This window comes from Carettochelys insculpta, chromosome 6 (genome assembly GCF_033958435.1).
Source record: "Carettochelys insculpta isolate YL-2023 chromosome 6, ASM3395843v1, whole genome shotgun sequence".
In the NCBI taxonomy this organism is placed as follows: Eukaryota; Metazoa; Chordata; order Testudines; family Carettochelyidae; genus Carettochelys; species Carettochelys insculpta.
The window spans coordinates 84,320,849-84,333,017 of record NC_134142.1 but is presented as its reverse complement, the minus strand read 5'-3'; positions in this window follow the sequence as shown (position 1 = coordinate 84,333,017).

Sequence of the window (12,169 nt, the reverse complement as noted above, 5' to 3'; positions counted from 1 at the left end):
AACCCGCATGAAATTTGGCTGTTTTCCTATTCACATACATCCTAGCCTTGTTGATCCAAGAGAATATCATAGGTCCACAGCACATCCTGCATTGCCACATGTCCAGCCATATATTTTTTTTACACCTGGGAAAGGTTCCAAGAGCTGTCCCAAGTCCCTCTTAGCATTAAAGTTATCCCATTACACCTTCCCAAATAATTTTCCTCACGATGAAACACAATTTTATTGGATGCCTATTCAGGGTCCCCCAGGATATGCAGACAGGGCATCAGCTGGTCCCATAACACACCCTTCCTTCCATGCAAGCTCAGCACTGCTTCAGCTCTGAGCCTGAGCTGTGAATCTTGAAGCACGCCTATGCACCAAGTAAACAATGTTCTGCCCATAGATCCAAACCTCTATTTGTCTGGCCTGTCTTCTTGCATCTGGAATGAAAACACAATGGAAGATTAACACCAGTTGCCCAGCTGGTACATTCATTCTTATGTACATTCTCTATGTTTCTGAATGTCAACATCCAATTGCCTGAATTGCCCCAGCCCCCCTGACCATCTGTGCCACTGATGTTGCCTTCCCAATCCTAGATGAGTGGGAACCAAATTCATGGGCTAGGAGCCCCAACCTCATCAGTCTCCAACTGACTTCTGTCCCCACAATTACAGAAGTCCCTCCCCAAAGCATACCAGTTTCTATGAACTCTGATAGAACTCCATGTATCCCGATGACATCAGTGCTTTGTGACTGCCCTGCTAGAAACATTCAAACTAAAAACTGCTGAAAGGGTTTGGGTAATTCTAGTCCCTTTAAAAATGCGAAAGCTATTCCATCTGGTCCCTCCACAATCTTTTGTTCTCTCGCTGTTCAAACTTGGTTAGCTTCAAGAAAAGGTGGCTTTCAGGACTGCTAATTGCTAGATAGCAAATGTTTCAGGGGTTGGATTTGCCTCCTGGGTCTGGGTTTCCATTGGCCTGGGACCCAGTTCAGCAAGACTTCACCAGAGATCCTGATAGGATATGTAGTAGGAACTACTTTGAGGCACTTCTATGGCCTGCGTTATTCAGGATTCAGACTAGATCAGTGGTGGACAACCTATGGCCCACGGGCCACAAGTGGTTTGTCACAATAAGTCACAGGGGGACTTCCAAACACGTTATTAATCTTGTGTCTTCTAGCAGAGCCATCTGCAGCTCTCATTGACCATATATCTCAGTTTCCAGCTAGTAGGAACTGAAGAAAGCAATGCAGGCTGCTGGGATGTTCTGAACATTTTCCACAGCTTCCTTTGGCCAGGAATGGTGAACTGCAGCCAATGAGAGGTACAGGCAGCAGTATCAGTGGATGCAAGGTAAAAAAACTGTCTGGTAGCCCACCAGGGGCTTACTCTGACAAGCCAAATGCTAGTTCACCACTAAAGTAAATGATCACAATAGTCCCTTCTTCCAATAGGTCTTGGAATCGATACATCTCTTCATTACTTTTGCACAGATTAGGCCTAATTCCCAACATATCCATTTTGGTCCATCCTTTTCAATTATTCTGTTACTTAATAGTTATGAACTCCGTACAGTCCTCAGGTGATATCGGTAGAGCTTTTCAGTTGAACTGCTCCAATCTCTCTCTCTCTCTCTCTCTCTCTCTCTCTCGCTCTCTCTCTCAATCTCTCTCTCTTTCTGTCTCTCTTTCTCATATAATCTTTTTTTTCTAAACAAATTCATGTCATGGTTTGTATCCTTTGGCAGTTTAGAATGCAGGTATCAGCATGACACATGGACAGCTGTGGGATTGTTCATATGTCAAAAGTTACACACATGCTTAGGTACCCTATTGAATTCAGATCTAATTGCAGATCTTTAATTAGAGGGCAAGTGTGACAATCAGAAAAAAAAGGTATGTATGACTTCCCAGTGTTATAACAGGGAAACAGCATTATGTAGACTGTTAGATGGAATTATTGTAATACCTTCCAAGGTATAAAGTGAGTTGTTCGTGACCAATTTCTAAGATTCACAGTGAAGTACAATAAAGTACCTGTAGTGTTACTATTGGGAAACAGCAGTAGCTACCTTATGACTATCCCACAGCATGGTAAATAACTTGTACTTCACTGTGTTTCTCAGATTTTCATCACCAGCTGGGGTCCATGGAGCAACCCACTATCCTAGGCCTGTCAGGTTATAGCTAAACCACATGAACTAAAGGGTTTCCCTTGCAAACACAGGGGCTGGGGGAGTGGTTGTACACTGAAATCAGGTAAAGCCAAGAAAAACAGTTGTGAGTATGACCCTGAGAAGAAGCTGAGGATCATGGATTGTTTGGGCACACAGCTCATTGGAGTAGCTGATTTGGGGATTTCTGAGCAAGGAACTATCTGTTGATGTTTGTATCAACTGGCAGAGAAAAATAACGTTTTGTGTCTTTTAAAAACAAATATGATTACATGTGAATATGCCTGTCACATCACCAATTTCAAATCCTAATAGAAACAAACGGGCAAGGCTTTAAACTGTGGCTGACTGCCTGGGCCAGATGACCCCTAAATCAGAGCAATAATAGCTATAATCATAAGGTAATAAATTTGCTTCCAGCTTGCAAAAATAAGTGTTGGTGACCTTCCCTAGTTGAATTTCTCTAGCCAGCTCTCCTTCTAAGGAATGACCAGCAACATTCTGAGCCATCCTTTAGCACTTCAGTGTCTGCAGCAAAGTGTTCTTTTAAACAAAATGATTTTTATACAATTGCATTAGGCCCAGAAATGAAAGTGCAATATATTAAACTCAGATTTTAGGTTGCCCTGGGAATATATAGATTCAGGCCTTTTATTGTCATTAAACAGAGACAATTTGTACAATTACTTGGTTGAACAGCGCTCCTGTGCTAGAGACAGGCACCTATATTTTAATATTAGATTTGCCATATGAAATATATCTGAGGGCTTTCCTCCACTCTCCGTCTCACTTTGTACACTATTTTTGTTTTTATTAGTTTCTTTCCATTGTAGAGTTGCACACTGCAGCAATCTGGCAACAAAAGTTACTGTCAGAGGATACCTTTCGACAAAACTTCTGTCTACAGATTGCGGCCACAAATGAAAGTAGATTGCTTTATTGATCTGCTTTGTCGACAGAGAGTGGCAAGACTGCCCAGCTGCTCTCTCAACAGATCATCCAACTGGAAGCAGAGCAGACATGGCTGCATGGTGACCTGGAAGCCCTGTCTTTCGAGAGATGGACTGCTCAAGTGTCCACACAGCTTTTTTGTTGACAGATTTTGTCAAGAAAGGCATTCTGCCTTGTCGGAGTAAAGGAGAATGCTGTTGACAAAAGTGTCTCATTCTGTCAAGTTACAGTTGACAGAATACATTTTTAGTGTGGATGCTCTAGGTGTGTCTACATGGGCACAAATCTTCGAAATAGCCATGCTAATGGCCATTTCGAAGATTACTAATGAGAGCGCTGAACTGAGTATTCAGCGCCTCATTAGCATTAGGACACTCACTGATCGGAATAAGGGGATTTCGAAAGGTGAGGGTCCTTTCAAAAAGGACCCCCGTGTCACTGCGCCGAGCCGCTCACTTTCAAAAGCGGCGCTTTTGAAGCACCGCAGCCAGAAGCGTCCTAATGCTAATGAGGTGCTGAAGATTCAATTCAGTGCCTCATTGGTAATCTTCGAAATATGGCTATTTTGAAGATTTGTGCCTGTGCAGACACAGCCTCTGTGCGTTTTGTTGACAAAAACAGGGTTTTTGTTGACAAAACTCTCTAGTGTAGATGTAGCCTTAGAGACTGGCAAATTTATTATGTCATGGGCCTTTATGGGTTTTCAAAACATTTTTCCTTCCCCTGCCTCCAAATGATTCTTTTCGAGCTTCATCTGATGAAGTGGGTTTTAACCACAAAAGCTCGTGGTCTATTAAATTTGTTAGCCTCGACCATGCTACAGGACTCCTTGTTATTTGTGAAGCTACAGGGCCTCTGAATCTACAGACCTTATTATTCTGCCTTTGAAAAGAACAACAGAATAATTTGACATGTGTTACACAATGGGCCAAATACACAGCCTTATGATATGGGAAGAGTGGGAAGGTTGAATCCAAGGAGTCACTGACAGGAATTCTTGTGATTGCAGATATGGCTACAAGACAGTTTTCTGCTTCTCCAAGTTCTAAGCTAGTCACAAGCGAAAATACCCACTAGCATAACTGAAAGCAGATTTTTGAATGCCGTTAGCTGCTACAATGACTAAAGATCTGGTGGTTACCATGCATTCTCTGTCCTTCCTCAAAATACATCCCTCCTCAGGACTATTACACTCTTTACTCAGGGATTTGAGGGGAAGAGGAGGTGGCATGAAGTTGACCTTGTGAGGCTTTCTGTAACCCCAGCATCCCCTGAAGGAATCATATGATGCCCCCTTCTGCCTGAATTAGAGAGAATTCCTCATGAGGAGTGCATGAAACAGCTTTGCCACCCTTGAAATAGATGTACATGCCCACCAAGAGGAGAGGGTGGGAAAGAGGGCAACTGCCTAGTGATTCAAAATGGCCCAGGACTCCTGGCCACCACTGCTGCTACTACAGCAGTGTCAAGTGAATAAAAAGGTTTGGGCTGCATAAGAAAAAAATGAAAATCCTTTTCCAGATCTGGCACTAGCCAATATTTCTACAGATTTTATAGCACAGCCCACTGTAGTCTATCTGTATGTCATAAACAATGAACTGAAAATCTAAGAATTTAACACTTCTCCCATAGTCTTCCTCTTAAGCCCTCATTTTCCCTCTCACCAGTCCAGCTGTCTGTAAAATTTACATAATATTTCCCCATCTCACAACCTCAATTCCTGAATGTTCAAAGCACTCAGAATTCCTTGGATGGAGGCGCAATATAAGTGTAAAGTTTTGTTGTTGTTATTTATTGCAGTGTGCTAATGCGATTAGCAAATATAATCCAGTAACTGAAGGATTAACTGTTTCTGTTGCACATATAAACAAAACAGGTGGTGCCTTCATTGTCCCTATTTGCTCAAAGAACCTGGAAATGGGGAAAAATACAGTGCCTTGTTGCATCTAAAGTTGTAGCATTCTTTTGTTTTCATTCATTCAAATGATATCACAGCATCCTCTCATGCTAAGTTTACCCCTCTGGGAAAGGACCCCCACTTATTAGGAAGAGATGGATAACAGTAATGGGGATTTGATCATTAAAAATATAGATAGATGCATTTGTGATAATTGGGAGGATGGTATGGTGAATAAACTGCTGAGTATGATGATAGGCACACAGGATCTTGTGCAAGAGATAAATATATGAAGTGGACTGCTTAGTAATAATGTCTGCAATAACATTAAATTTAACATCTTTGTAGGGATGAAATGCCAAAGCCACCAACCACAGTACCATATAACTTTAAAAAGAGGAACTGTAAAAATGAGAACGTTAGTTAAATAGGAATTATCAGAAACAGTAGGAAGACATAAGCTGCCTCATAGTTATTTATACATAGACATATTAGAGGCTCAAAAGTCTTGTATATCCCAAATAAAAAAGAAAAGCAGTAAGAGAACCAAAAATGTCATCATGGTTAAAGAACAGAGTGAAAAAAAGATAGTCAGAGAATACAAAAAAGTACTTTCAAAAATTGAAAGTCAGATCCGAGTAAGTAAAATAGAAAGGAACAAGTCAGGTGTAAATGTATAATTTAGATGGTAAAAAAAGAATTTGAAAAGCAACTAGAAAAAGACCAAAAAACAGCATTTTTTCAAATATATGAGAAACAGGAAATCAGTGGGGCTGGTTGAGTTGCTAAAGGGGTAGCCATGGAAGACAAGGCCATTGAGAGGAAGCTAAATGATCTCTTTCCATTAGTCATCACTACAAGCAATGTGAAGGAGATTCCCATACCTGAGTCATAGTCTTTGTCTCTGATAAATCTGATAAACTGTCCCAAATTCAGAATCAATAGGGGAATATTTTGGAACAAATTGATAAACAGTAATCAGTTATCATGGTCACATAATATTCAACCAAGAGTTCTGAAGGAACTCAGATATGAAATTGCAGAAACAGTAACTGTGGTGTGCAACCTGCCTGTTAAATCAGTCTCAGTACCAGATGACTGAAGGATAGCAAATACAACAACAATGTTCCAGAGGCATTCCTGGCCACTACAATCCAATAAGCCTAGGAAGCCTAAGCAAATTCACTGACTCTATATTAAAGAGCTGAATGAATGGAAATATAGATAAACATGATGTGTTGGGGAAGATTCAACATTGCATTTGTAAAGGAAAATCATGCCTTACCAATCTATCAGTGCTTTTGAGGGTTTCATCTACCACATGAACAAGGATTATCCATTCAAGATAATATCTTTAGACTTTTAGAAAGCCTTTGACATAGTCCCACACCTAAGCAAAGTAAGCTGCATTGGGATAAGAGGGAAGGTCGTCTCATAGATCAGTAAATGTTTAAAAGACAGAAAACAAATGGTATGCATAAATGGTCGGTTTTCACAGTAAAGAGAAATAAACAGTGGAAAGTTCCAAGGATCTGCATAAGGGCTAGTGCTTTTTAACATAATCATAAATGATCTGGAAAAGGAGATGAGCAGTGAGATGGCACATTTGCAGATGACTCAAAATTATTCAAGATAGGTAAGTCCCAAGCTGACTGCAAAGATTCACAAAGGCCGTTTCTACACATGCCACTTGCTCCTGAAGTGGCATGCTATTAAACAGCCCAAAATATGCTAATGAGGCAAGTATGTAAATTCCTGGCACCTCATTAGCATAAGGTCACATGATTTGGAGTCCAGAAGATGCTCTTCTGGACTCCAAAATGGCTTGTAGAAGCAAAGCCCCCAGAGGGTCTTCCGGAAGGAAGCCCTTCTTCCGGAGGCCCCTTCTTCTCAAAAATTTTAGCATATTCCAGGCTGTTTATTACCATGCCGCTTTCTCCGAAAGTGGCATGTGTAGAAACAGCCAAAGAGATTTGAAATATTTGGGTGACTGGACCACAAAATGGCAGATAAAATTCAATGTTGATAAGCGTGAAGTAAAGCACAGTAGAAAATGTAAACCTAACTGTTGGTACAAGCATACTAGTGAGTATTATTGAATACCATGTGCAATTCTGGTTGCCTTGTCTCAAAAAAAAATACATTAAAACTGGAAAAGCTATAGAGAAGGCAACTAAAATGATGAGATAGAAGGAAAAATTTCCGTAGGAGGCTAGATTAAAATGATTGGGTTGTTCATTTTAGAAAAGAGATTTCTACACAAGGAGGATTAAAGCAGATTTCTATAAGATTAAAAATGATGTGGAGAAAGTGAATGTTATCAATTTCACTTAACACAAAAACCAGAGTGTCAACAAATGACATTAATAGGCAGCAAATTTCAAATAAAGTATTTCTTCACACAATACATAATCAGTGCAAATAAGTCACTTCCAGGGGATGTTGTGAAACCCAAAAATACAACTGAGTTCAAAAAGGAATTAGATAAATTCCTGGAGAATGGGTCCCATCAGTGATCAATAGCCAAGATTGTCGGGGCACAACCCCATGTCTCTAAACCTTGACTATCAGAAGCTGGGTCTGAATGATAGGATGGATCCTTCAATAATTGCCTATTTCTGTTCATTCTCTCTACAGCATATGCACCAGCTGCTGTCTGAAGAGAGAATAATGGGCCATTGGTCTGACTTTTTTGCCATTCTTATCTTCCTATTACTTGTTCTTAGAAACTATCCTGCAAAAGAACAATTTAAAACGTACAGAAGAGAGGTGAGCTGGTTTTGAGTAAACTGATGTTTTGATCTTTCATTTAAAAAAATCTTTTTCTCTGTATAATAAATGTTACAGAAATCTTTGATTTGAAACTCTTCAATATAACATGCAATAAAATAGACTTCACAGATCATTATAAGATCTCAACACAGTCAAGGAAAGGAAAAGAGCGAGGGATAGAAATACAAAAGGTTCACATTGCCAGAGGGAACAAGAAAAACAAAAATCTCAACAATCTTAATACAGAGGCTGGGCTGAATAAGCCCGAAGACAATAAAAATTATCTTTCAAGCAAAGGGTGAGGGGTATTTAGTTAAGGACCATAAATGCTTTGTGTTCTGTTATAGCCTTTCCTATAATGGTGATTGCAATTGTGTATCTAAGTTTTTACTGACATCCATTCAAATTTCACACGTCTGTGCTTTGTTAGCAGCATATTTAATGATGTTTCTGAAAATGCTCAGGTTTAAGGTAAATCTATGTATTCTTTCCTACATTTCTAGTCAAATTACTCAATTTCATAGCTGCAGTTTAGACAACCATCTCATGCCCAAAGTCCTTCCTATCTCCTTAGAACAAGGGGTTGTATTATCAAAAGTTTCAGATCATCTGAACTTTTGGCTGCTTACTAGAGCCCACGTCTGAATCTTTTGAGGTTATTGCTTTCAGCCTCTGTCAGATTTAAAACCAGACTTCCAAAGTTTAAATCCTGCCCCCATAATCCATTTTGCAATCCCACAATTTTTGAATAATTTTGAATAATTATAAAAGTTGGAAAGTTTTATGGGAAGATTTCAAAATTACTAATGCAAGTTAGGTGTCCAGCACACAGTGAAAGATTTGATGAGACATAATTAGACTTTCCATGGAAGCTTGGCATTTGTGCCTTTGAAAATTTCCCTCTTAATATCTAATTTGAACCGCCGGTTGTGTCATAGGCTACTTGTGGCAACACTTGGGAGGTATCCTATTCCCCTGTGACTTAACCAAAATTTTAATTGCTAAATGTTGTGCCCCGTCAGGTCCCTACTTTGTTACCTGCAGCTCCCCACCACAGATAGCAGTTGCCTATAAATTTTATTTGTGTGGTCATCTGTCCCCTCTCAAGTGCCACAGCAAGTTTACTGATTTACACTTTCAGATTACATATATGGGGGGTGAGTCATACCTGCGAGTGCAGCTAAGGGCATTCTGTACCCTTTGCACAGAAGGACTCACAGCACCTGAGCAGGATTCTACACAGTGAATAACCCCTCCCCCACTTTCTACCAGCAGAAGACAACTTTTTGTTCTGACCAGGACTCTGTAAGCTTCAAAACCAGAGCTTGAAGGAGAGATCTGCTGTATCAGCACATCTCTCTTGTGCATTTACCAGCCTACGTGGTGGACTGTGCCAATCAGCTCCACTCTCCTCAAAAGACCAGGACCTACAAGTAAATTATGCCACTCCACCCCTTCTATCAGGTGAACTTTTCTGCCATCAGGAGCTTGCAGGCTTCATCCTACTAGCAGTACATTGTCCATCATTGTCTTGGTGTCTTCAGAGATATTCTAAGTAACTGGCTACACATTTTTCCTCTTGGTAAGGTTACATGATCATCAGAAGCAGCAGCAATGGTAACTGAAACATACAATAAGTAATACATGCTTCAAACAAGAATTACCTGTGTTCACACTTCAATTTATAAAATATTCTGACAACAAGATAAAGTACTTGGCTTCTTCTATGCTTCCACTTCCAGTGATCTATACCCAAACCCAATAAGTAAACACACTTGCAGCATTAAATAGATTTCCCTTTTTGTTCTGTTATGCTATACCCTAGAGTTCCAAAGCTGGGATGTATGAGTTTAGATACAAGTCAGTTGGTAGCTGCTGGAAAAATTGTGTCTAAATAAATAGATGTTCAAAATAAAATTAAACAGCTTGTAGCAAGACACTTGTGGAAATAAACCCATTGATACTTTATATATGATATATTAAAATTGTATTCGTCAGACCCAAAAGAATGAACACATATTGTGCACGCAAGCACACAAAAGGCAACTCGTTTAGGACAAAATGATGTCGTTGAATAAAAAGATTTATTGTGTGACTAAAATGAAAATTAAATTCCTGTTAAAATATTTATGTAGATGTGGCTGAAACATTCTGCTTAGAGATAAATCAGGGAGGCCTTTGGCATTTCACAGGGATATAATTCCACTATTCTTCTGCTGCAAATTTAGTACTTACAAGATGTTAATGGCAGTTCAGTTTTCAGGACAGTCTCCAAAGACTATTTTTGTTCAGCAGGTGGTTAGGATTTGCATCCATATTTCAAATATACTTCTATCTCATTACTGGCTTCTTATTTCTTTGTGATTTATACCTCTATAAAATTCTGGCTTGCTCAATGGGGAATGGGATTTCAAAAAGGCAAATTCTGCATAATGTGGAACATTTATCATTTTCTCCTTTTTTCGCTAGACTTCACTTATTCGGAGAGAGTGGGAGAATGCAAAGAAAGAAGGAAAGAGAAAGATCTTTCCTACCTAAAAATCAACTGCTTTAAAAATTGGGGTACCTAATACAGAAATGGAACTCCATACTGAGTGGCAATATTATTTGGCTGTTACCTCTGTTAAAATGAACTGTAATCTTTAAATAATATATGAACATTGGAAAGTGAGTGTACTTGGGTAACTGTTAATTTATAAGAGTTGTAATCAGTACAAATTCCGTAAGTGCTTTTTGTAATAGGGCTGAACATAATGAATCGATTTGGTATTCATGCAGATGTCACAAGTAATTTCAGAGCTGTTACACTGTAATTTTGTAGCACTTAATAGAGATTATGGCAGTGGCAATTTTGTAACTGTAGGTAAGGGGCTCTTAGTGTTTTCTTCATAAATTTACAGCTCCCACTTTTAAAGTGTTTATGATTTAGGCCAATGTTAAAATTGTCTGGTCTAATACACCCAGAGCATCAATGACCAAGCCTGGAGGCAGAGATGGACCAAGCAGTAAAATTCAGAGTGGATATCGAACATCATTAAGTTTGGAGAGAAAGTTCAAATGTGGGGCTTTGGTTCAACCATTTTGCAATCAGATATTCAGAACCCCATTAAGATACTGGAACCCCTGCTTGCATTTGTTTGCATCTCACTGCACCAAGTTTGGGGTGTTTTAACCTCTGGGGAACTGGTCCAGCGGTTACATTTGGATTTGAATCTTTAATCCTTCCAAAAACCCACTGTGGAAAAAAAAATCCCTTTCATCATATTCCTCTCCATTTCCTTCCTAAAATATTTGTTTGGGTTTTTTTTCTGCCTGTTTCTTTCTAGAAAATGAGCCATTTGGGGGTGACAGGAAAAAGCAATTCATATATATGAAACAAATTAGCAACTTTTTTTCCAAATGCCTGGGTGGCAAAAAGATGATACATTCCAACCTGAGTTTTTTGGGCACCTGACCTTCAAATAGCCTCATGGCAAAGTTTGTGGGACTTTCAGAAAAGCAATGTGGGGCTTTACAATCTGCAATGAATAGTCTCAATGCTAACCATTAAGAATGGAAAAGGATGCCTTTTCATTCCCTCCTGCCCAAATTTCTCTGGCCCTTAAGATTATTTTCAGTGTAAATAGATCTCTTGTGTAGACTACAGAAATTTTAAGGATAGGGCTTGTGTTCTCCATACATTCTCTGTTGTTTGTGACCCATGCAATTAATGTGCTATGGAAAAAATAATGCTCATTAGTAAGGGAATTTGGTGCTGTGACACCCCAATGTTCAGAGGCCTACACCTACAGTAAAACAGCACAGATGCAAGGTTTGACACATCAGATTGACCATGTATTCACACCTTGAGATAGACACACACACACACACACACCCTTCAGTGAGGAAACCAAAGTATGTTATATACTATATATTTGAGTTAGTTAGTGCATCCATCTGTCTGTGTGTCCATTCATCCATCTGTGAGTCCATTTGTTCAAGAACTCTTCCCAAACGGTAAGAGCTAAGGCTCCCAAATTTGCTGTGAAGCTTCCTCTTATCATAACTTAAAGCAAGGTCATGATTTGATTGTGCCAGGGCAATAGGGTGAACATGGTAAGGGATTATTTTATTTTCAAATGGAAAGGGAGAGTTGTGATAGCAAGTGATGCAGGGAGCAGTAAGCTCCCCAGCCGCAGGGAGCATCTGCTAGGTGGCAGCACAGACCCCACCACTACAGCCTGTTACAGGGAGCAGCTACAAGATGGCCACCATGGCCCCTGCTGCCCTTGTCTTCCCAGGAGAGCAGTTGCCACCTGGTCTGCATGGCGCTCACCATGCTGGCCAACCATAGGAAGCCAGGGAACAAGCTACATGGCCCTGTCTCCCTGGCCCAACCTTGGAA